The sequence below is a fragment of the Eublepharis macularius genome, chromosome 8 (genome assembly GCF_028583425.1).
Source record: "Eublepharis macularius isolate TG4126 chromosome 8, MPM_Emac_v1.0, whole genome shotgun sequence".
In the NCBI taxonomy this organism is placed as follows: Eukaryota; Metazoa; Chordata; class Lepidosauria; order Squamata; family Eublepharidae; genus Eublepharis; species Eublepharis macularius.
Genome location: NC_072797.1, coordinates 20,676,836 through 20,698,985, shown reverse-complemented (window position 1 = coordinate 20,698,985; position 22,150 = coordinate 20,676,836). Strand labels below are relative to the sequence as shown.

At 44.5% G+C, this 22,150-nt stretch overlaps 1 protein-coding gene across 1 annotated transcript in view; it reads left to right on the top strand.

The window, feature by feature from the left end:
• CCBE1 (collagen and calcium binding EGF domains 1) overlaps window positions 1-22,150 on the top strand; it is a 153,786-nt gene that overhangs the window by 63,839 nt on the left and 67,797 nt on the right. The window lies entirely within an intron of this gene.

Sequence of the window (22,150 nt, the reverse complement as noted above, 5' to 3'; positions counted from 1 at the left end):
TGGTTTCTGAAGTGGACAGTGTGGACTCTGCTTTTTATAATTGACAATATTTCATATATGCATGTGTTTATACTTAGAGAAGATAAATTTTGCAAATTCATGAAGCAGAATAGCCAAAAATATATACAGTAAATGAAAGCCAAGGGTCTTTTAAAATTTATTATGTTGAAAAAGCAACCCTTACACTGTTTACAATGTCTGTTTTATTCACTACTGGCAGTTTGGATAGTAGCCTGTGACTTATGCATGCGTATTACTGCTTTGTACTGTACGCATCAATCTTTCTAACCACTTGAGATCCAGAGGCCTGTAGAATAATATCTTAGAATCCTAACCCAGGGTGATTTCTTGAATTTGTGGTGCACATACAAAGTTCATGGATGAATGGATTTTTCTTTATGAATTATTTTATTTATCATAACATTTAAATAGCATTTTCTCCTCTGTTCTTGGAGATTAGGAGCACTTTGTAAAACAGAGTGTGACAAAACAGCACACACACACAAATTAAAACTATTAAGTAAAACAGTGTCCATACAGCCCCAAATTTGCCCACCTCCCCAGACAACCATTTGGGAAAAATTTCAGCAGTCTTCAAAGGCTTTCTTCACCAGTGTTTCTGAAACCATGCCAAAGTAGGCATCCTTTCCCAGCCTCCTCTGGGAGGCTGTGCCACAGGGATGGCACTACAGGTGAAAAACTTGTGATTGAGTTGTGGCTATTCTAATAGACTTGGGCTTGGGAACAGTCAACAGAAATCGCTGGAGGGATCCAAGTTGGCACACAAGCTCATACGAGGTAAGACATCCCTTTAAGTATTTGGATCCCAGATAATGAAGGACTTTAAGTGTAAAAACTGGAACCTTTAATTGATCCTGGACGCACACAGTTAATACATAAAGCAGTTTTAAAGTGGGTGTGATATGATCAGTGGACCAGCCCCTGTATCCTGTATCAAATGAAGTGTCTGGGTTGTCTTATATGGCAGTCCCACTTAGACCACAGTCCAGTAGTCTAGCCCTGAAGTTAACAGAGCTGTAGATCAGCATGAGAGTAGGGTTGCCAGCTCCAGGTGGTGAAATTCCTGGAGATTTTGGGGGTGGAACCTGGAGGGGCAGAGTTTGAGGAGGGGAGAGACCTCAGCAGGGTATAAAGCCATAGAGACTACCAAGGCTTTTTTTCTGGGAAAAGAGGTGGTGGAATTCTCAAGAGGAAACTGAAGGGAACTGATCTCTGTCTGGAGATCAGAGGGGAGTATTTTCAAGAGGTGCCAGAACTCGGTTCCACTTAGTTCCCGCTGAAAAAAGAGCCCTGGAGTCTACCCTCCAAAGCAGCCATTTTCTCAGTTAGTAAAGAGCCCAGTAGCACCTTTAACCAATTTTATAGTCTTAAGTGCTACTGGACTCTTTACTATTTTGCGACTACAGACTAACACGGCTAACTCCTCTGGATCATTTTCTCAGTTGGAATTCTGGAAGATCTCCAGCTATGGCAACTCTATATGAGAGACAGTTGGATACAAGCATTTAACAACAACAACAACAACAACATTCGATTTATATACCGCCCTTCAGGACAACTTAATGCCCACTCAGAGTGGTTTACAAAGCATGCCATTATTATCCCTACAACAAAACACCCTGTGAGGTGGGTGGGGCTGAGAGAGCTCCAGAGAACTGTGACTGACCCAAGGTCACCCAGCTGGCTTTAAGTGGAGGAGTAGGGAATCAAACCCGGCTCTCCAGATTAGAGTCCCGTGCTCTTAACCACTACACCAAACTGGCTCTCAAACTTTAGTTTGATACAAGCATTCTTTGCAACCATATTGACCTGATCTTCTAACAAGGAGGAATCTAAAAATTCCCAGACACTTCATGGCCTAGGTTCAGATATAACATGAAGCCCTGGTCTATTGTAACTATGGTTAATTTGTGGAACCAGGAATCTCAATCCTAACTTTCCTTGACAAATCCTCAATTCCATTCTGATATGGTTGCTATCCCAGACTGCATTGCAGCACCCAACGGAGGGAATGCTGTCTCAACAGCTTAGTTTCTGTTGTCTGTTTTTAACAAGCCGTGAATCCATGCCCTTCCATTCCTGACATTAACCTTTTCCTCACACCAAATCAAAAGAGATCCTGATTAAACTGAACCACATATACCCAACTTCCAAGGGTCAGACAGAATGACTCATCTCCTCCCAAGGCATATCTCGCTATTGGCAACCTTACTCTGTTTTTTCTGCTAGTGAATCACAACTAGCATGCTGGAGGCAGCCAGGCGGGTCTCAGGGTCAATGAACTACCCAGACCCTGCTGGCAATGGCACAGATGGCGGGAACAAGTCACGTGCCTTCCAGATCTGTGCTATGCTCCTCTGCATCTTGCAGCCTTGGACTCTGTTATGTCAGAATCAGGCCACAGAGTCTGTCAAATGAGTGCCATTCTATGCAGAGGGCTTCTCCGTGGACTTCAGTGGAAGAGACATCTACCTTGTCCAGTTTCAAGTGGGTAACAGTGTTGGGTTGCAGTAGAAGAGCAGGATTTGAGGCCAGTAGCACCTTAAGAGACCAACAGGATTTTCAGGATATAAGCTTTTGAGAGTCAAAGCTCCCTTCGTTAGACACAAATAGGAAGGGAGATCACTAAGCCATTATATCCCAGCCAGAAGGTGGGTTCCACGTTCTGGGTAGGAAATAATGGCTCAGAAATAGCCATTCCTACTTGTATCTGACGAAGGGAGCTTTGACTTGAGAAAGCTGATACCCTGAAAATATTGCTGGGTTGTAAGTTATAACTGGAATTGAATCCCGCTGCTCCCTTGACTCCATTGCTTTGTATTAGACAAACCTCTTTCTTAGAAGTGAATGGGAAACATGTGCCAGTGGTGTATATTGGAGCTCCCACACCAGCAAGTGGTAACTGCATTCACAGTGCAATCGTAAGCAGAGTTACTGCAGTCTACACCCATTGATTTGAATGGGCATAGACTGGAGTAACTCTGTTTAGGATTGCACAGTAAGTGGTAATTTTTAGCCATTGTTCAAAATGGGATATTTACTCTTAAAAAGAACCTGATGAAGTGTTAATTAGTTTACCAGCATTCCATAAGTCTTACAGCAATAGTTGCACTAATAACGTCACAAAAAAAAAGTTAACTGTCGTGCCATGTAAGCCTGTTATATATTAATAAATAGACAAATTAAAGTCTTTTGCTCCCAGGGATTGGTGATTAACCTTAGTGAGCCTTTGCAAAATTAAAATGGACACATAGTAAATTGTGCCAGAAACAGGGGGAAAAATGGGAGCATATGTTATCAAATAAAATAATAAACAATAATATTTCAATTGGCTGTGTTGCTTTCTTGCCTGCTTCTTGGAAGCAAGTATGGAAATTGTTTTTGTAGGAGGAGTAAGAGGACACTGTTTGTTTCCTCCAGAAATATCTGCTCAGATTAACTGGAATCAAGTCTCCATGGCAATTATTTTGTATAGAGATAGATGAAACTAAGCTAACAGTCTTTGGAAATTTGAGATTTAAAAGTTTTTCTTAATTTAATTGGCTGCAGTAAACCAGGGCTCATCAATTCAGTGGGCACGTGCAAGGGAAATGACATTAAATGGTTCCAGAGATCAAGAATGCAATATAAAAAGTACTTCTCCAACTCTGTCCTAATTTATTTCAGTGGCGCTTGTGTGGGAACCATGTCCTGTAGACAGTGCATATACTAAACATTTACCATATGCTATGAAATCACATCACATGAACATATGAAGCGGCCTTAAACTAAGCTGTAAAGTTGGTCTGGCGTTTTCTACTCTGAGTGGCAGCAGTGTTCCAAGGTTAGAACTATGCGATCTGCGATTTTTTGAGAGATGCCAAGACTTAAACTTGTATGTATAGTACACATGCAGCTGCCTTATACATAATCAGACCCTTGGTCCCTCAAGGTCAGTATTGTCTAGTCAGACTGGCAGCCACCTTACAGGGTCTCAGGCAGAGGTCTGTCACATCACTTTCTGCCTGGTCCTTTTAACTGGAGGTGCCAGGGACTGAACCTGGGACTTTTTGCATGCCAGGCAAGTGGTGGGTCACAGCCCCTCTCCATCCATTGGATCACAGGTCCTGCCCTCCACTTGGGACCTTCTGCATGCAAAACATGTGATAATTATCACTAGCAACAGATAGAAATATAAATGTGCGATCTTCAATGACACTAGAATTGTTGCATTTTAATTAACATTAAACACACATCTTTTCCTTTTAAGACTTTCGTTCTTTTCAGTTGTTACATCCACAAATACGGGGAGGCTCCCAGCTATGCAACGATCCTCCCAATAAGTTGGCCACTATGTTGTCTGAACAGGGACAGTACACATATTTTGCATGTGCATACAGCATTGGTATGTAGGAACTGAACACTAGGATATGCATTAACTGAACAGTGAATTTTCCTGGGTTCTATTTTGCACCTTCGAAGTATGTACATGTAAAAGACACGCATGCACTTGTTCAGACAACATGGTGACCACACTTGCCAGGACGCATCACAGGTAGCAGACGCTCGCAATATGTGTAGTTGCTAGGCTCCTGATACGTATGGTTGGTGTAACATCTAAAATTGACTCTCCTGAGCCATTTATCAGCTGTAAGAAACCATCTATCCTTCTGAACTGTAGTGTACAGTAGCCTGAGGCAAAGGTACAACACAATTGCTGGTAGCAGAGTAAGGCCAGGAGCACAGCGTATCAGAAGGAGATGACAGGTCCTCAGGGTATGGCAAGAAATAGGCCAGGCCAGAAGTCAGGAACTGGGGGACGCACTCCAGGGTTAAGCAGAAGCACCCTCAAGGTCAAGTGAAAGAATCTTTAAGGCAGCTTAAGGAGAAAACAAGGCAGAAGGCCAGACACAAGTAAAGGACATGCCCCAAAGCCCAGCAACAATAATACAGCCTTTATACTAGTAGCAAGTTGCTCAGATTGAAGATCTCAGCCTGGAGGCAGCAGGTGAGTTCTTTGCCTCTACTCAGCTGTTCACTAGAGTTCTCATTGGATCCCTTCAGGCAGGTATATTTCTTCTGCTGGCCATCTTATTTTTATTATTCATTTATACCCTGCCTTTCCCCCCAGTGGGGCATACATTGGTCTGCTCTCCTTCATCCTCACAACAACTCTGTTAGGCTAAGAGTGTGTGACTGGCTTAAAGTCACCCAGCAGCTACCTTCTGTGGCAGAGTGGAAATTCGAACCTGCGTCTCCCAGATCATAGCCGGACAGTTTTACACCATATTGGCTGTTAATCTTGAGAAGAGTAGACCTGCAGGTTTCCCTGAAAGCAGGGTAACTCAACTGACACAGGGAGTGAGGCTTTGGATCTTCCAGCCCCAAGTCCCAAGTTCTCATGGGATCTGACAGTTTGTTGCCCATGAGCAGATAACAGCTTTGCAGGGCTATATCTGGTTGGGAAAGCGGCTTGGGCAGAAGTGTGAGGCCACCCTCCCCTTGCTCCCAATCCAAAACAGGGCCTGATTTAAAAAAACAAAACAAAAAAACCCTCTTGACAGCTCCAGCTCCATAATTGTTTAGTTTGGCCCTAAGTACTTTTAAAGACACTGGTGTGCTTTCTTGGGATTAATCTGGGAACCCTAGAGAGGAAAGAAAACTTCCGTGGACTCACTCCTGTTGGCAGCAATAAAATAAATGATTCTTTTATATGGTGAAACTTTGAAAAAGAACAAATAACCTCTGTTTTTATCTCCCAATACCCTCCTGCTCTTGACCTGTTATCTCTACCACCCTTGGCCATCTAGAGGTCTCCTGTCTTAAATATCACTGTGTAAACCTCACTCTTTAAAGTATCTCTTCATGGCTTGGTTTGTTTTAACAATGGATAGTTTCCCGTATGTATCTTGTCTCAAGCCCCAATTTTTCCATAAGACCTTTGGCATAAACCTTAGTAGTAATTTCCAATTGAATCCATGTAAGGAAAAATAGCTGGAAGCTGCTTTGAGCCCAGGGGACAGAACAGGAAATAAATCTAGTAAATAAATACTGTATCTCGGTTACTGTTGCATTTACTCACATCAATCCCTTGCTGTCTTTGATGCTCTCAGCTCTCCCTCTCTTCCGCTTTTATCTTTACAAACTGTAAAAAAGGGCATTTATCTGACCTCCTCAATCCTCCAGATTGAGGAATTTAACTTGTTTATAAAATTCTGTAAGGCTCCATGTACCATTAGATATATTAAACAAATGCCTATAGAATAATAACAAATTAGCATTTGCCCTATGGAATTTGCACCTTGCGAAATTCACTGCCACAAGATATCGTTATGCCCACTAGTTTAGATGGGTTATATTCAGACGTGCCTTTGGGACACTTCTGTCTTTGGAAGAGGGGATAGTAATTACCATGGATTCCCTTTGCCGCTGCAAACTGCCCCTGTATCCCTGCTGCTGAACAAATTTTCAGGGATGGGTTCTGTTGGCCAGAGCAGGTGGGCGAAGCAGGAGAGTTCTGGTCTCCAAGGTTTATTCCATGAATGTATCTCATTGGATACAAGCCAATAGTTTTAAAGGGGATTAGACAGATTGACGGAATATACATCCATTAATGGATTTTAGCCATAATGACTGTATGGAACCTCCATGTACGAAGGTGAAGAACCTCTGTGTTCCAGCAATGGGACTGGGACTGTGCAGTGCTTGTAGACCTTCCAGGACATTGGCTGGACATTAATTAATTAATTTAAAATATTTCTCTGCTGCCTTTCCACCCAAACAGGGTCTCCAAAGCTGGGGTTATGCCAAACAGAACAAAAATGTCTTCGCCTGTTGGCAAAAGGCAACGATAGAAGGAGATAGATGAATCTCAGCAGGGAAGGAGTTCCAAAGTTCTAGCACCCTGATTGAGAAGGCCCTTTCTTGGTTTGCCACCCATCCTAGCCACAGATGGCAGGAGCACCGAAAACAGAGTGTCTGAAGGAGAAGGGAGTGGGAGGGTAGATTAGGGTTGCCAGGTCCAGGTTGGGGAATTCCTGGAGATTCTGGAGAGTGGAGCCTGGAGAAGGTGGGGTTTGGGGAGGGGAGGGGTCTCAGAATGATATAATGCCATAGAGTCCATCCTCCAAAGCTGCCATTTTCTCCAGGTGAACTGATCTCTGTCACCTGGAGATCAGCTGTAATTCTGGGAGATCTCTAGCCACCACCTGGAGGCTGGCAACCCTAGGGTAGATTCATATGGGAGAAGGCATTCTTTAATTATGGACATTATGGGAAGCAGGATGCTGGACTTTTGGTCTGGTCCAACAGGGGTCTTCTTATGTTCTGAAGTCTTTAGGGCTAATAGTGTTTTTGTATTTGACTCTTTCAGTTTATTCCTTGTGCTATTCCTTGTCCCCTAATTACTGATTTACTTAAATATTCATAGACTATGCATAGTTGAGTCTCCGAGTTCTGAAATGCAACTGGTTACTACTGGATGGTAACTCTGTCAGATGGATAATTGCTCAGATTGAATAAACAACATTCTTAAATTCTTCTTTTTTTAATGCGAGCTTTGTGGACATATCCTCTTGGCCACAGCAGTAAAATATCCGACATTAATCGAGTTGTCAGGAGAAGAAATTTGGAGGGGTGTGTGTATGACTTGTGGTTCATTTGCACTTGTGTTTGCTGATATGAATTCTATGCACATTCTGGCACGAAAACACAGCTCCTGCTTTATCATTGCTCAGAGACGTGATGCAGCTGCACCCTGACATGCAAACAGCTTGAACATTTCCTATGCTGCTGACTTCTATCTGTTGCCATGCGGCACTTTCCCACTGAACAGGCTCATGTGAAAGCAAAGCCAAAAACCAAAAAAGGGGTAAAGTGCTTACAGTCTTTACAGAGACACGGCTGGGGGTGTACATGTAACCCCAGTACTATACCAGTTTCATGTGTTTCTGGCCACAGTTAAAAAGGCCGGGGATGAATTTAAAGCTCTTCATCTGGTCTTTCTATCTTACATCTTCTGCTTGGACCCTGTATATGACTGCAGAAACAAAGAAAGTGCATGCATAGGATGATTGTTTCAGTGACTGTGCCAAGACTATGCATTAGGTAGGGTGGCCAGCTCCAAGTTGGGAAATTCCTGGAGATCTGGGGGGTGAAACTGGGAGAAAGTGGGGTTTGGGGAGGGAAAGGACCTTGGCATGGCATAATACCATCGAGTCCACCCCTAAAAGTAGTCATTTTCTCCAGGTGAACTGATCTCTGTGGCCTGGAGACCAGTTGTAATTCCGGGAGATCTCCAGCCACTACCTGGAGGCTGGCAACCCTAGCATTAGGGCATTTATCTGACCTCAATCCTCCGGATTATTTCCTTATTTAAAACATTTCTATGCCACCTTTCCACCCAAATAGGAGATAACAAGGAGATAAACATCAGAACATTAAAAGAGCATCTAAAGTAATGTATATATAAGATAAACCATTAAATAAAAACACATTTAACAACACAACCAGAGAGGAGGGCCGATAACAGTTATTGGGGGATTGTAAATCTCCATATTGCATGTTTTCTTACGACATATGACTTATGCTCATAACTCCACTATTGTAGTTTGTCCTGAGTAAGAGCTTTAGTGTCTTTGAATGTTTTGTATTTTGCCCTTATTCTTTCTCTCTCTTTCTTTTTGCATGCAGTTCATGTGTAGTTCTCCTAGTACTTTGTGCATTGCTAAGGCATCTACTGTGAGAAACGGAAAAGCTCCTGAGAAGAGGGTTAAAGTAAACGAGGAAGGAATACATTCTGGAACTGGTGCCTCTAGTTTTGCCTCCGGTATCAAGTATCTGACCAAATGTTTGTCTAACCAGCTGTTAAGGTTACAAGCATTTCTAGGCAGTCTTCTTGTCCCAGCTTCCCATCACTTTATAGTCAGAAAGTTCATCACGATAGCCCACCTCTTTTCTCTCTTTTCCTGGTTTCAGCACAAGTCCTTAATTCTTGCCTTGGCCCTGAACTCACCTTGTAAGCTTTTGAGAGCATTTGGCATTCCGCTTCCCTATTAGAAGGATGACATTTTTCATCATCAAGCACTTTCACTAATAAGACTGAAAAGAAGATTCTCTTTTATTTCACAATGTTTCCACTGCCAAGAGAGAAAAAGTTATTCATAACAGATGATGTGAATCAAATGTTTCATAATGCACCCATGCATTGAAATATTTACAATATTTTTCTGGAGGCCTGGGGAAAGGGTGAAGTAGAAATGAGCTTTGGGTAAAAGAACTGATAATAGCCCCGTTTGTGCCACTGTGGATTTTAGATTTTTATCCTTTGGTGTAGTATACTTTTGCATGTCGAAGACTGGAACTTCTCCTGGACTTACATGGGCCACAGCAGATAGTTAAGACACTGATAGGGTTGCCAACCAAAAAAAGCTTTCCGTGATTCTCTCATTCTGTGCTGTTCTTTTGGAGACCCTCCAGGTGGTGGCTGGAGATCTCGCAGAATTACATCTGATCTCTAGATGATAGAGAAAATGGCTCCTTTGTAAGGTGGATTCTTTGGCTTTATAGCCCACTGAGGTCCCTATCCTCCTGAAAACCCACCCTAGCCAGGCTTTGCCCCCCAAATCTCCAGGGATTTCCCAACCTGGAGCTGGCAACCCTAGACCTTGGCCATGATCTTAGGCTGCCAACTCTTATGGCCACCTTACAGCAACAAGGCAGCATTGCTGGGCTAGGCAATGCATAGTTTCTATACATCACCCAGTGTCCCCTTTAAGGAGCTGACAGCAGCAACTGTAGCAGAGCCACACTGGTCAGGCAATCAGGCAAGTGGGGAATAGGTGAGGAATGTCAGCAAAGGCTGTTGGGTGCATGTGTGATTAAGCCTGGCCCTTAATAGGGGCCAAATGGGAGGCCAGGGAGGCGGCTGCAAGCTTTCTCCAGGCTGCGGAGGAAAGACTTGGGAAGGAAAGGACAGGAACAATATTTGGTTAACTCTCTCCCTTTTTTGCATCTGAAGCCTTTGTTTAGGTTTGATAGGTCCCCCCAGCAAGTGGCAGGGAGTAGGGGGGATTTCCTGGGTCATGGGGGGTGGGGGGCTTGTTAGCAACATTATCACATCACCAATGATGGGCTTATCTCACTCTCACGTGCCCAGAAGTGACATCAGTACATTGCTGGGGGATGCTCTGGTATTTAGACAAAATTCTATGGTTTAACCAAAGAGTCTGCCCAAGGAGCTCGGTGCATTTAGCCTGGAGAGAGATGACTGAGAGGTGATATGATAACCATTGTCAAGTACTTGAAGGGCTGTCATATAGAGGACGACGCAGAGTTTTTTTCCATTGCTCCAGAAGGTCAGACCAGAACCAACGGGTTGAAATGAAATCAAAAGAGTTTTTGGCTAAACATTAGGAAGAACTTCCTGACAATTAAAGCAGTCCCTCAGTGGAACAGGCTTCCTTGGGAGGTGGTGGGCCCTCCTTCTTTTGAGGTTTTTAAACAGGTTCTGTGAACCTAGGCAGATCATGAGAGGGAGGGCAGGAAGGGTTGCATTAGTTCTCATGGACCCTTCTTACATGCCCAGAGTAATGCCAATCACCACTTTAGGGTCAGGAAGCAATTTCCCCCCAGGTCAGTTTGACTTGGGATCCTGACAGTGTTTTTTCCATCTTCTGGGCATGGAGCAGGGGTCACTGAGGATGTGCAGAGGGGAGGTAATTATGAATTTCCTGCGTTGTGCAGAGGGTTGGACTAGATGACCCTGGAGATCCCTTCCAACCCTATGATTCCATGAAATTCCAGGGTATCCCCTTGGCGATGCACTGATGTCACTTCCGGGTGCACAGGAGTGATCTCAGTGTACTGGGATGCTGTTGGTGATTTCTCCATATTCTCCACCATTGTTTCCCCTCTCTGGCCAGCTGAGCGGCAGCCAGAAGTGCCTGCTGGTGGCAGAGGATCCCCTGCCCCAACTGGGGAATGGTAGGCCTACCTTTGTTAGCCTTGGGGGCTGGAACCTAGGAGGTAGACAGGGAGGACCAGGCAGTCATAGACCCCCCCCCCCCCCGTATTCCCACATCCCGTTAGGTATTAGCAAAATATACACTAACCTGTAGTCTTATATACTACAGAACGTTCCTCTAAGGCAGCGTTTATCAGCCTGTGGGTCTTGACTCAAAGTGGCTTGCAAAGCCTGTCAAAGTGGGCCCCAGGTTTTTGCCATTTTATTGATTTGCAAATGCTCTGTTCTTAAAGTGGGTCACCATACCAAGTATATATTTGGACTTGTGGTTCACCGTATCAAAAAGTTGAGGGAATCACTGCTCTAGTGAAAAGTGGCTGTGCGATTGAGACCCCATCCGGCTGTTTCTCTAAGAAAAAAAAAGCGGTCTGAGGGGCACAATGCTGTTCCACTGCTATTATCTGCCTGGATGGGAGACTAGGCACTTGGGAATCATATATCTGCTGCTGGGGAGGAAGTAGGATATAAGTGTAACAAATTCATGCGTAAACACCACTTTGCACTTAAAGCATTTCCAAGCAGATACTAGTTGGTACTAGCCATGCAGAGAATCAGTGATAAATACCAGTGAGGCCATTCATTAGTAGCTTTACTTAACTCTGGTTATATTGAGCCTTAAGGAAGGTTCAGTTTTTCCCATTATGCTGCTCTTGCAAATCATGGGTTGGAGCCTATGAACCACAGGTGCAAGGCATTTGAAGAAGTATTCTCTCCCTCCACCACACACACACACACACACACAGCAGACCCACAAAAAAGGTATTTGAGAGGTTCATATGCATTAAGACCTGCAGCGAAGATGGGCAAAAGAGTGAAATTGCATCTCCTCCCTTTATGATTTTGACCAAGTGTCTGCTGTGTTTTTTTGTCTATGAAGGTCGCAAGATCCCCTTAAATGCCTTTTTGGAAGTCTTTGGGAGCTGATGACGAATGAATAAGGCAGAGAATCACACATTCTATGTAGGATGCTGACACTGGATGGCAATTCGGCCATCCCAGCCAGTGGCAACAGCCACTCAGGCCGGTGGCCGCTCTTTGCCTCCTCGGAAAGAGGAAAGCAGGGATTCGGTTTCGTTTTCCCGGCCATGTCGGACGTTCCTCTCCGCAGGTCCGGGGGGAACTGTCTGAGCAGCCTGACCGGGCAGTTGACCCGCGAGGGTTAACCCCCAGGACTCCCAGTGAGGGAGCCTGGATCCGGGGCGCCGCGGGAAGAACCCCCTGGAAGTAATGCAGGGGGTAAATTGCCCGCTTGCTCCAACGGAGGCCGGCAGACTTGCGCAGCACCGCGTGTGCTGCCGGGCCATGGAGAACGGCAATAAGCAGACTTAAGGTGAAGACCTGTAAGTAAGCGAATCCCTTCTGATTTTTAAGCGTATGCGAAGGATCGGTGGGAATTGAAGCTAAAAAGGCGCAGACTTCTTCCCCTGCACCGAGTTTCGGAACTTAGTTGGCGCCCCCCCCTAAGATGGCGACGAGAAAGCAGAGCCCAGCAATGAGTAAATCGGTGATGGTGACGTTACAGGGGAAGGGGGAAACTTTGGAAGAGTTGGTGAGACGAGCAGTTTTCGATGCTGTGCAGCCCTTTGTAGCGAAACTGAATGAAATGGGGCAAAAGGTTGATTCAGTGGAGAGCGAGGTGAAAGCCATTAAAGAAACAGTGACCGGAGCAGAGCAGTCTGCGCACAAGAACGCAGTACTCATGAAAGCAACAAGTAAGGAAGTGAAGCTTTTGGAGAATCAAATAATAGGATTACAAGTGGACCGTGCCCAAACGGTATTGCGTCTTCAAAATGTAAAAGAAGAGCAAAGTGAAAATTTAAAAGATTTGGTGTCTGGACTTTTGGCGCCATTTGCAAAGGCAACTAAAGAAGAGATAAAAAACGATATTTTGGAAGTCCGGCGGACATCTTCAAAGTATGCAATGAAGCGGCAGCTGCCTCGCGAGATTATTATTGACTTTTCATCTAAGAAGACTCGGGACACCATCTTAGACAATTCGTATAATGTGGACTTGGATTATTTGGGCAATAAGGTTAAAATATTGAAGGATGTTCCATTTTTGGCTCGTAAAAGAAGATTCAAGTATAAAGGACTTGCGGCTTTCTTGAGGAAATGTGATATAAAATATAAATGGCTGTTTCCAGAAGGCGTCTGGTTCAGATATAAAGATCAAACTTACAAGATCACATCGGACGCGCAGCTGACCGACTTTTTGTTCAACCATCAGGAGTTTCAGCAGGAAGAAAGTTCGAAGTCTGAAGGGGAAAGTGGGGGGGAGGAAAGAGCGGGCGCAGCTGCTCCAGCTGCGCAGAGAGAATTGAGACCGAGACGCAAGGGGGGGGGAAAGAAGTCCTGATCCTGAATATAATCTGTATTGTATAAGACCTACCAATCTGATAGCATATTAGAAAGTTAACTTTTAAGAAAAATTGCAGCATGAAGGGAATACAAGACATGTAGTGTAGTGTTTGTTGTTTGTATGTTGATTTTCCCTTTTCCCAGTTCTCCCTTCCCTTTCCCCCCCCCCTCCCCTTTATACTTTTGTAGTCTTCTGTAGTTTTTTTTATGTTAGATATTAAAAAATAATTTAAAAAAAGGAAAGAGGAAAGCAGAAGGCACACCCTGGCATCCAGGGCTTAGCATTGGGGATGGAGTCTGTAGCCTTAGCTGGCTTCTCCGCATCATTGCCTTCAGTTGAGGCCTAAGCTGAGGCTTGGCCTCTGCGGTGGCAGGATTTAAGTTAGGGGGAAATTTGAGCGGGCCGGTGAGCACCCTTGGCACCTCCCCATAGGTGGGGAATTGGGGTCTGTCAGGAGCAGCTGGCTGCCATACGGCCCAGTTGCGAGGACAGACACCCTGGGTGGGGAATCCCTGGACAAGCCAGTCTCCCCCCGCTGCCGTACGGCCGGGTGGGGGAGCTTTACAGGGGTGAACCACTTCACCTGGCCAGGCCGGGTCCCAGCCATACCATGGATGGCTTGCACCCGGGGCAGCGGGTGTCTCGCCCAGACAGGCCAGGGCAGGGTCCAGGAGCGACCCCTGGGCCTGACCTGTACCGCTAGTTAGGCCCTTGCCGTAGTTTGTTTAATTGTTGTAATTTTAATAAAGCGGCCCATTTTAGAACCCAAATACTGTGTCTGCCTTTCATTCCAACTGAGGGGGCAAACATAGATTGTTCCCATCTTGTAATCCTATTTGCCAGACAAGCACAAAATACTGTTTCTCAGTTCAGATAAAATGGCAAACAATGGTTTGCCACAAAACCAGAAGCAATTTAGTAGCTCTCATCTGAAGCTCTTTAGGGTTTGTTCCTTTTGCAGCCAACCATAGTTTTGCCATTTCGTCTGAAACAAGGCACCAACTGCTCTCAGTTCCATTTGCATTCCAGGAATTACATCATGGCAGTAATCTTTGCCATAGCTTAAGGCTGCATTACCTACGCATGAATTTGTACTCAGCATTTGATTCTAGAGTAAATGCATAGCAGAATTACTCCTGCGACTAGGCTTACAGTTAGTGAAACACAAACCATGGGACATAAGCAGCATAATAGCTATCCATAAAGTGGAAACAGAACATTAAAAAGCTGGTAAGAGAAACACCCTTTATTAAAAGCCTGGGTTAAAAAAAGATATCTTTTGGCCTGGTGCGGAAAAGAAAGTAGCAGACAAGCCTCAAGGGGGAGGGAGTTGCACAGGTGAGGCGCCACCACTGAAAATGCCCTGTCTCTAGTTGACACACCTGCCTCACCTCTGAATGCAGGGCCCAGACAGGAGGGTCTTCCCTTCCCTCTCCCTCTCAATTTTCCTCCCCTTCATCTCTGTTTCCCCCTTTACCTACTCACTCTGGCCTCTGCTGTTCCTGTTTCTTGCCCATCCTGGTTTCCCTACCCCTGCTGTCTCCAGCTCCCACCACTCTTTCCATGTGCCAGTTTTTTGACATCCCCATCTTTATTAACCCCTTTTCTCCTTTTCCTCCCTCTCTGCTGTTCTTGTGAGCCCTCTTTTCAGCTCTCCTACTCTTGTTCCCCCCTCCTAATATTGGAATGGTGAAAAATTACATCCAAATTGTATGAGTTCTCTGCAGGCATTCTGTATTGTCTAGGCAAACACAACATTGTTGATATTATTTGTGGTTTTCCAGGCAATCCAGAATAGAGATCTCATTCGATAGTTTAGAAGCAAAAGAGATCACACAAGACTATTTTTGTTTTACTTAAAAGGTGCGTGTGTGCACGTGCGCACGCACGCATGCACACCTTTTTAAATCTAATGCAGAAATTTCTACCCTAACCGTAAGTGGCCCCACTTTGCATATTTTTGACCCACATGGTGAGGCTACCATGGCTATTAGACACATGATAAGAGAAATAAGCAGCTTTTTATGGAGATGAATAAAAAATATTTGCGAAGCACATTACTCTCTATCCCCATATAGGTGATGATGAATAATCAGAGCATAATTCAGCTTTCTATGATGGCTTTTTTAAAAGACTGAAATGCCTTGATGTCAGTGTGCAGCTGTTTTATAAGTAACTTATTTCCAAAAATGCAATGCTAATTTTGAAGGCGACCTGGTTTTGCAAACCCTTTTCCATTTATTTGTAATAAAACTTAATTCCAGATAGGAAGATAACTTTGTCATCCGCCTGTGCTCTCACATCGCTTCCCTCATATGCAAAGAACTCCTGTGGATTTCATTGTTAGCCTTGGCTTTTGTTCCATATCAGAAACACTTGGATCATCATGCAAGCCTTCTCATTTCCGTGGCAGGATGTGCTGGCAATAGGAGTTGCACACATGCGGGGAAGGCACGGTATTGCTGTCAGCATCCACCAGAGAACAACATTCTAGTTGTTTCTTTGCATCTCAGTATCTGGTTTTAATTTTCATTCCCCACCCCACCCCCCACGTCTTCCTACCTCTCATTTTTAAGGGAAGGGAAGGCCACAGTGGCGGTGATTCTGTGGAATGCAGTCAAGGGCTGCTGCCTTCCTTGATTAAAAAAAATGTGGCCCCATGCATTTTAATTTCCATTGCAGTATCTTTCTAATGCATCTGAACCTGAATAAGGATCATCTCAACTTTTGCTCACTGGAGCTCCCAAGGAGATGGGGAAAATACTGAAACTTCCCTGAGTACAACACAAAGAGGTGATTCTGTTAATTGTATTCACAACTGTCCTGGAGGGGCAGCATCCTTCCTCCTGAAGAAAGAGGAGGAAGGGTTTGGAGCCAGGCAAGTTGTCATTAAATCTGAAATCTTCTGCAGAAGAAAACTACCCCACCTATAAGTCTTGTTAAGGCAGGAGAATATCCCCAACTGTCACAGACTCCATTTCCATGGAAAATTTTAAGAGTTCTTCCTCTCTGGACATCGCAGAGGGCCAAGCTACAAGTGACGAATGACACTTGAACGGCAGGTGAACAGACTTGCGTGTATTCCTCCCTGTTCACTTGCCCTCCACTTGCCCTCCACTTGATCACTACGTGGAGGGAAAGTGAACAGGGAGGAATACACGCGAGTCTGTTCACTTGCCATTCAAGTGTCATCCGTCACTTGTAGCCTGGCCCAGAGCTTGTCCATTCTGAGGATGGCTTTTCTCTGAGTGAGTGAATGGATAAAAACTCAGGCAGAAAAATGACTCGGATTATGCCCTCTCCTTATGCAAAGGAAAAGAGCAAAGTTTACTCTGATATGGAAGAGCTTTGTGGTTTGAATCTGAACCCCCTTTGGACCTCAGAGTCCATCTGCCCCCTGAGAACCCGAGGAAGGTCTCAAAATGTTAATCAGTACCACACATTAGCTCTCCAATGAAATGCGATATGCTGCCTTTTTCCAGAGCAAAACCACACAATCAGAACTATCACAGAGAACAGCTGTTTCTGGTCTGTAGGATTTCAGAGTACATGGGGTATTGCATGTTTGAAGGTTCTCTCATAAAATATTCTGTTCATAGATAACTAGCAGTAGGTGGATCTGAACTCTTCTCTCAGACATGCTCGTCTTCCACAGATGAAGAATGCAATTCCCCACCCCCTTAGCTTCATTATTCAGAAAAGTTTTCATACAACAATATCCCTTTATTTCACAGACCACTTTTTAATTATCAGTCAACTTTTAAAAAAACGGCTTAAAAGGCTGCCCTCTGGATTTTATAGTTTCAATGAGGCATAAATCTTAGGTTTTATTCTCTTCATGTCCTTTAAGACTATATCTCAGATTTTTTTAAAAAACTGAAATAAAAATGATTTTACAGTTTCCTTCTGGTTTCTGAGGACCAGGTGGTGTTTTGTTCTTGCGCTTGATTGTCTACTGGACAACAGCGGATTATTTTTAAACAAGTTTCATAGTACAAAAATTTATTCCGCTCAAATATTTGTATAAAAACTGGGGAACTTTATTGATTACAAAACTTGAATACATTTTTTTGCCAAATGGCTCCAAGTTAAAAGTATTTTATAATTTTTAAAAATTTCTTGGAAAATATAGGAAATGGTGCCATGCACACCTTCAGTGGATAAATTGATTTGACCTGCTTTTCTTTTCTTAGCCAGTCCAAATGAAATTTGGTTTTGTATGCTCATATCCATCTATTTCTGTTCCAGAGCCACAGTCTCTACTGCTGAGCACCCACATTCTTAAAGATATGCTTGCCCAGGAGAGATCTCATCAGATCTCAGAAGCTAAGCAGGGTCAGTCTCGGTTAGTAATTGGATGGGAGACCTCCAATGAAAACCAGGGCTGCAGAGGCAGGCAATGGCACACCACCTCTGTTAGTCTCTTGCTATGAAAACCCCACTGAAGAGCCCCATAGTGCAGAGTGGTAAGCGGCAGTACAGCAGCCCAAACTCTGCTCACGATGAGTTCGATCCTGGTGGAAGCCGGGTTCAGCTAACTGGCTCAAGGTTGACTCAGCCTTCCATCCGTCCAAGGTTGGTAAAATGAGTACCCAGTTTCCTGGGGGTAAAGTGTAGATGACTGGGAAAGGCAGTGGCAAACCACCCTGTAAAAAGTCTGCTAAGAAAAAGTTGTGATCCGACGTCCTCCCATGGGTCAGTAATGACTTGGTGCTTGCATAGGGGACTACCTTTACCTTTACTTATGAAAACCCCGCGAGGAGACACCATAAGTCAACTATGACTTGAGGGTAGGATTTTGTTCACTTTGCCCATCTACACACCAAAGTTATCCCACTTTTTATTATTATTATCATCCCATTTCTTTCCATTACAGAACTCAACATGGTGTACATAGCTTTCTAAGACACCTCCTCACCTGGCAGTGACCAAATTTAGACCTTTCTAGGTTCAGCAATGGATATGCATTATATGCCTTCAGGTAAATGAGTGGATCCAAGCGTCCCCTCAGTAGCCTTCCTCCATCTTAGGTAGCTGCCCTCCAATGGAAGAGCCCACTTAAGTTGGAAGAAGGCTCTTTAGATGGAGGAAGACTTCAGACTTAAATGAAGGGTGGGATATAGATGTTTTAATAAATGAGTGAATGAACAAATACATAAACTTTGCTTAGTGGAGTAGTTGGATAGAGGCAGGGCTTTTTTTCAGGGGGAATGCGGGGGAACGGAGTTCTGGAACCTCTTGAAAATGGTCACATGGCTGGTGGCCCCGCCCCCTGATCTTCAGACAGAGGGGAGTTTAGATTGACCTCCACGGTGCTGAGCGGTGCAGAGGGCAATCTAAACTCCCCTCTGTCTGGAGATCAGGGGGCGGCGCCACCAGCCATGTGACCATTTTCTCTGAGGGCAACCCACTGAGTTCCACCACCTCTTTTCCCAGAAAAAAAGCCCTGGATAGAGGTAGGATCCACCTGAACATTCTGGACTTCCTAGATGATTCCAAGGCATAGGCTCATACTTAATCTCTGATGGCCCAACCCACTAATTCTTGCAAAGCCATGGTTTAATCCCTAGACACGATTGGGATGCAGAGAATTTTCAAGTGCGCTAAAATGAACTAAAGAGGCAAGAAGCTGAATAAACACCACCTGGAATTTGAGACTGTGCTGGAAATGAGATACCGGCTATCTGTGGGGTCACTTTTAACTTCCCTGCTTTTCAGCGGTACAAAGGAAGTCTTCCTCCTCAAACCACATTATTTTCTTTGGCTTCATTGCCTGTGATGTGGTTATGCTTCTAGTTAATATTCCCCATGGTTCAACCCTGTTAATCTTCAGGGATCAAACGTTTGCTTTTTCTTTAAAAAAACAGTTCTCTACCATTTATGTTTATATGTATTAGAGTTTAATCAGGGAAAGCAGGAAGAGATTTATTATCTATTTCTTGAAGTTTGTCTTTAGAGTAATTGATTAACTGAAAATCTTCTTGCAGAATCTGACAAAAAAAGAGCATTGGCTTGAAATGCAACTTGTGTAAGCTGCTGTGAACTGGAAGAACTGGGTTTATTACACTAAAATGTGGCTGGAACCTGAGCATCAGTAGCCTGTTGCCACCTCATAAGACAGTTGATAAGAGGAAGGAACTTCAGATATTCTGAGCTAGCCGGATGCTCTTTGGGCTGGGAGTCAGGCAACTGGGAATCCAATCCATGATTCTCACGCTGTGCTTCAGATCTTCTGTCTGAGCAACTCAACCAGAAGCCATTGGCCTGCTCCGCAATGGAGTTGCATTTCCTCCTGGTTTCTGCCCACAAACCAGTTTCTTTCCTTGCTATACTACATCTCTTTCCTTACAGGCAGCTTTGGGCTTTTCCTCAGTCCTAGGGCTGTTAATAGCTTCCCTCTTTCTTTCACATCCTCTGGAAGTTCTCCACCATTGCCAGACTGTGAACTTCTGAAGGCAAGATGCTTGTGCCTTGCACATACATGACAAAACTTCATGTTCTACAACTGAACTACAGCCTCCTAATATACGTAGATGAGCCCATTTCCATTGGCTGTGCTGCATCAAGAGTTACCCAAATTGCTTGCAACTACAATCACCTAAAGTCTAACAATGAATCACAAGTAATGGATCTAAGTGGAAAGACTCAGGTTATGATCAAGAAAAAGGTCCAGGAATCCTTGGACATTAAGGCTTGGAGAGGAGGGTCCACTCCATTACTGCAGCTTGCTGAAGACTTGTAAGAACAGAATTAGTGCATGCAATGAAAGAAAATTCCTTCAACCTAATGTCTGCAAGGGCTAATGAAACAAAGAGCACTGAAAACTAACCAGTGTAAAGGCAAATAAAATGTGTAATGTGATTATGAAAAACGTTGTTGTACATGAATAGCTTTACAGCTGGTCTGGAGGGACTGGAGGCTTGGTTCAGTATAAGGCAGGTTCATGTAAGTTCCGAATAGGGGTGGATGTTTAAATTATATTTGTGCATTCAAAACTCATTTCCTGGGCTACTATTAACACTGAAACTTTGGGCCAGATAACTTGGCTTGAAAAACAGAGATACAACAATGCTTAACAAACAGCTGCCCTAGCCTCATTCTGAACACTTTGTGTAGGCTTTGCACTCCTGCAGCTTACTTCCAGGGAAGAGAAACTGTGTCCCTCCTACCTGCACCAAGGCCTTCTGGGTTCGCCTCTTACAAAGGCAGTATACAGAGAGTTGCCAGGTCCCCTTACCCTTCCAGCGGGGGGGGGGTGGGACGGGACCCAGCACTCACTTTTTCATTGGCCCTCATGCGCGCAAAGTGCAGGAGTGCTCCAGGAGCAGCACGATGATGACATTTCTAGGGAGTGACATCATATTGCAGGCCTGGGAGCACTTGCACACTTCACAGTGGGGCCATTCGGGGCCCAAATTGTACCAGTGCAAAGTGTGAGAGTGCTTCCATGGTGGCGTGATGATGCCACTCTCAGGAGTGATGTCATTGTGCCACCCTGGGAGCTTGTCCTGGAAGCCATTTCTCCCTCACCAGCCAGGTGAGTGGTGGCAGAGAGCAGAGGGTGGGAGAGGGGGATTCCTCACCCCCACAGAGGACCTGGGATTCCTAAGTATGCAATGATTTAGTAGTAAAGGAGCTGGGCTCCCTACCTCTCTCCTTTAAGCCACATCTGCACAACTTCTGCCCCACCAAACCCTATACAGTCAATCTTCCATGGATTGGCAAGTGCTTGCAGTTGAGTGGAAGCAGCAAAACATCATTTCTCAGTGACCTGATAAGCCAGTATTTATGGCTGGTGAAGAGCATTCATCAAACCAGTGATCAAATGAGAAGTTTCCATATCATCCTTGAGCATCAGTCTTGCAAGCAAAGGAGTTGCGAGCCTTCCAACCAGCCATTCATTCTGCAGAAGCCTGTAAGGGCAGTGATCTAATTAGACACTCTGGGCAACCCACTGTTTCTCTAAAGACTTTGATCTCTCATTGCAGTTGCAACAATGAGTGATCCAAACGACAGCCAGTGCCAATACACCGCTTATTCTTGCACAGGTGCGAAGATGGCTTTGAGGTATGAATTGTTCTTAAGCGTCTCCTATTTCCTGCTGTCATATCACCAGCAAGTGAACTGTGAGGTAGAGGTCGACTTTGGTAGACTACTGAGAACTATGAGATGGCTGGGCTCTTAAACAAAACATAATAATTACCATGGGATTAGAAAGGCCAGGGCTGGAGCAGGAATTGCCCTTAGGAGAAAGACGCAATGGCGAGGTTGGGGCTGAGGAGTAAAGGCTGTCTTGAGTATGTCTGCACCATCTGAAGCAATCCACTCAACATCCAAGGTAGTGTTTCTTATTAGTGTAGGGTTGCCAGCTCCAGGTTGGGAAATTCTTGGAGATTTTGGTGGTTAAAGCTGGAGAGAGTGTGAGAGGGACCTCAGCTGGGTGTACTGCCATACAGTCCACCCTACAAAGCAACCATTTTCTCCAGGGGAACTGATTTATACAGCCTGAAGATCAGTTGTAATTTCAGGAGATCCTCAGCTCATACCTGCAGGCTGGCAACCCCATATTATGGTTCCTTCCAAGTTTTATAATTGTGAAGTCAATGTTTTATTAAAGAGAACGTTCATCAAATAATTGACAGAAGTGGGCAGGAACATTATTTGTTTGTGAGCAGATAGATCTCTGTGCAAGTAGACACCCCAGCCTACCATTTTATGCAGCAAGCTAACACAGCTAGTCACAAGTGAATCTACTCTTGAACAAGTGG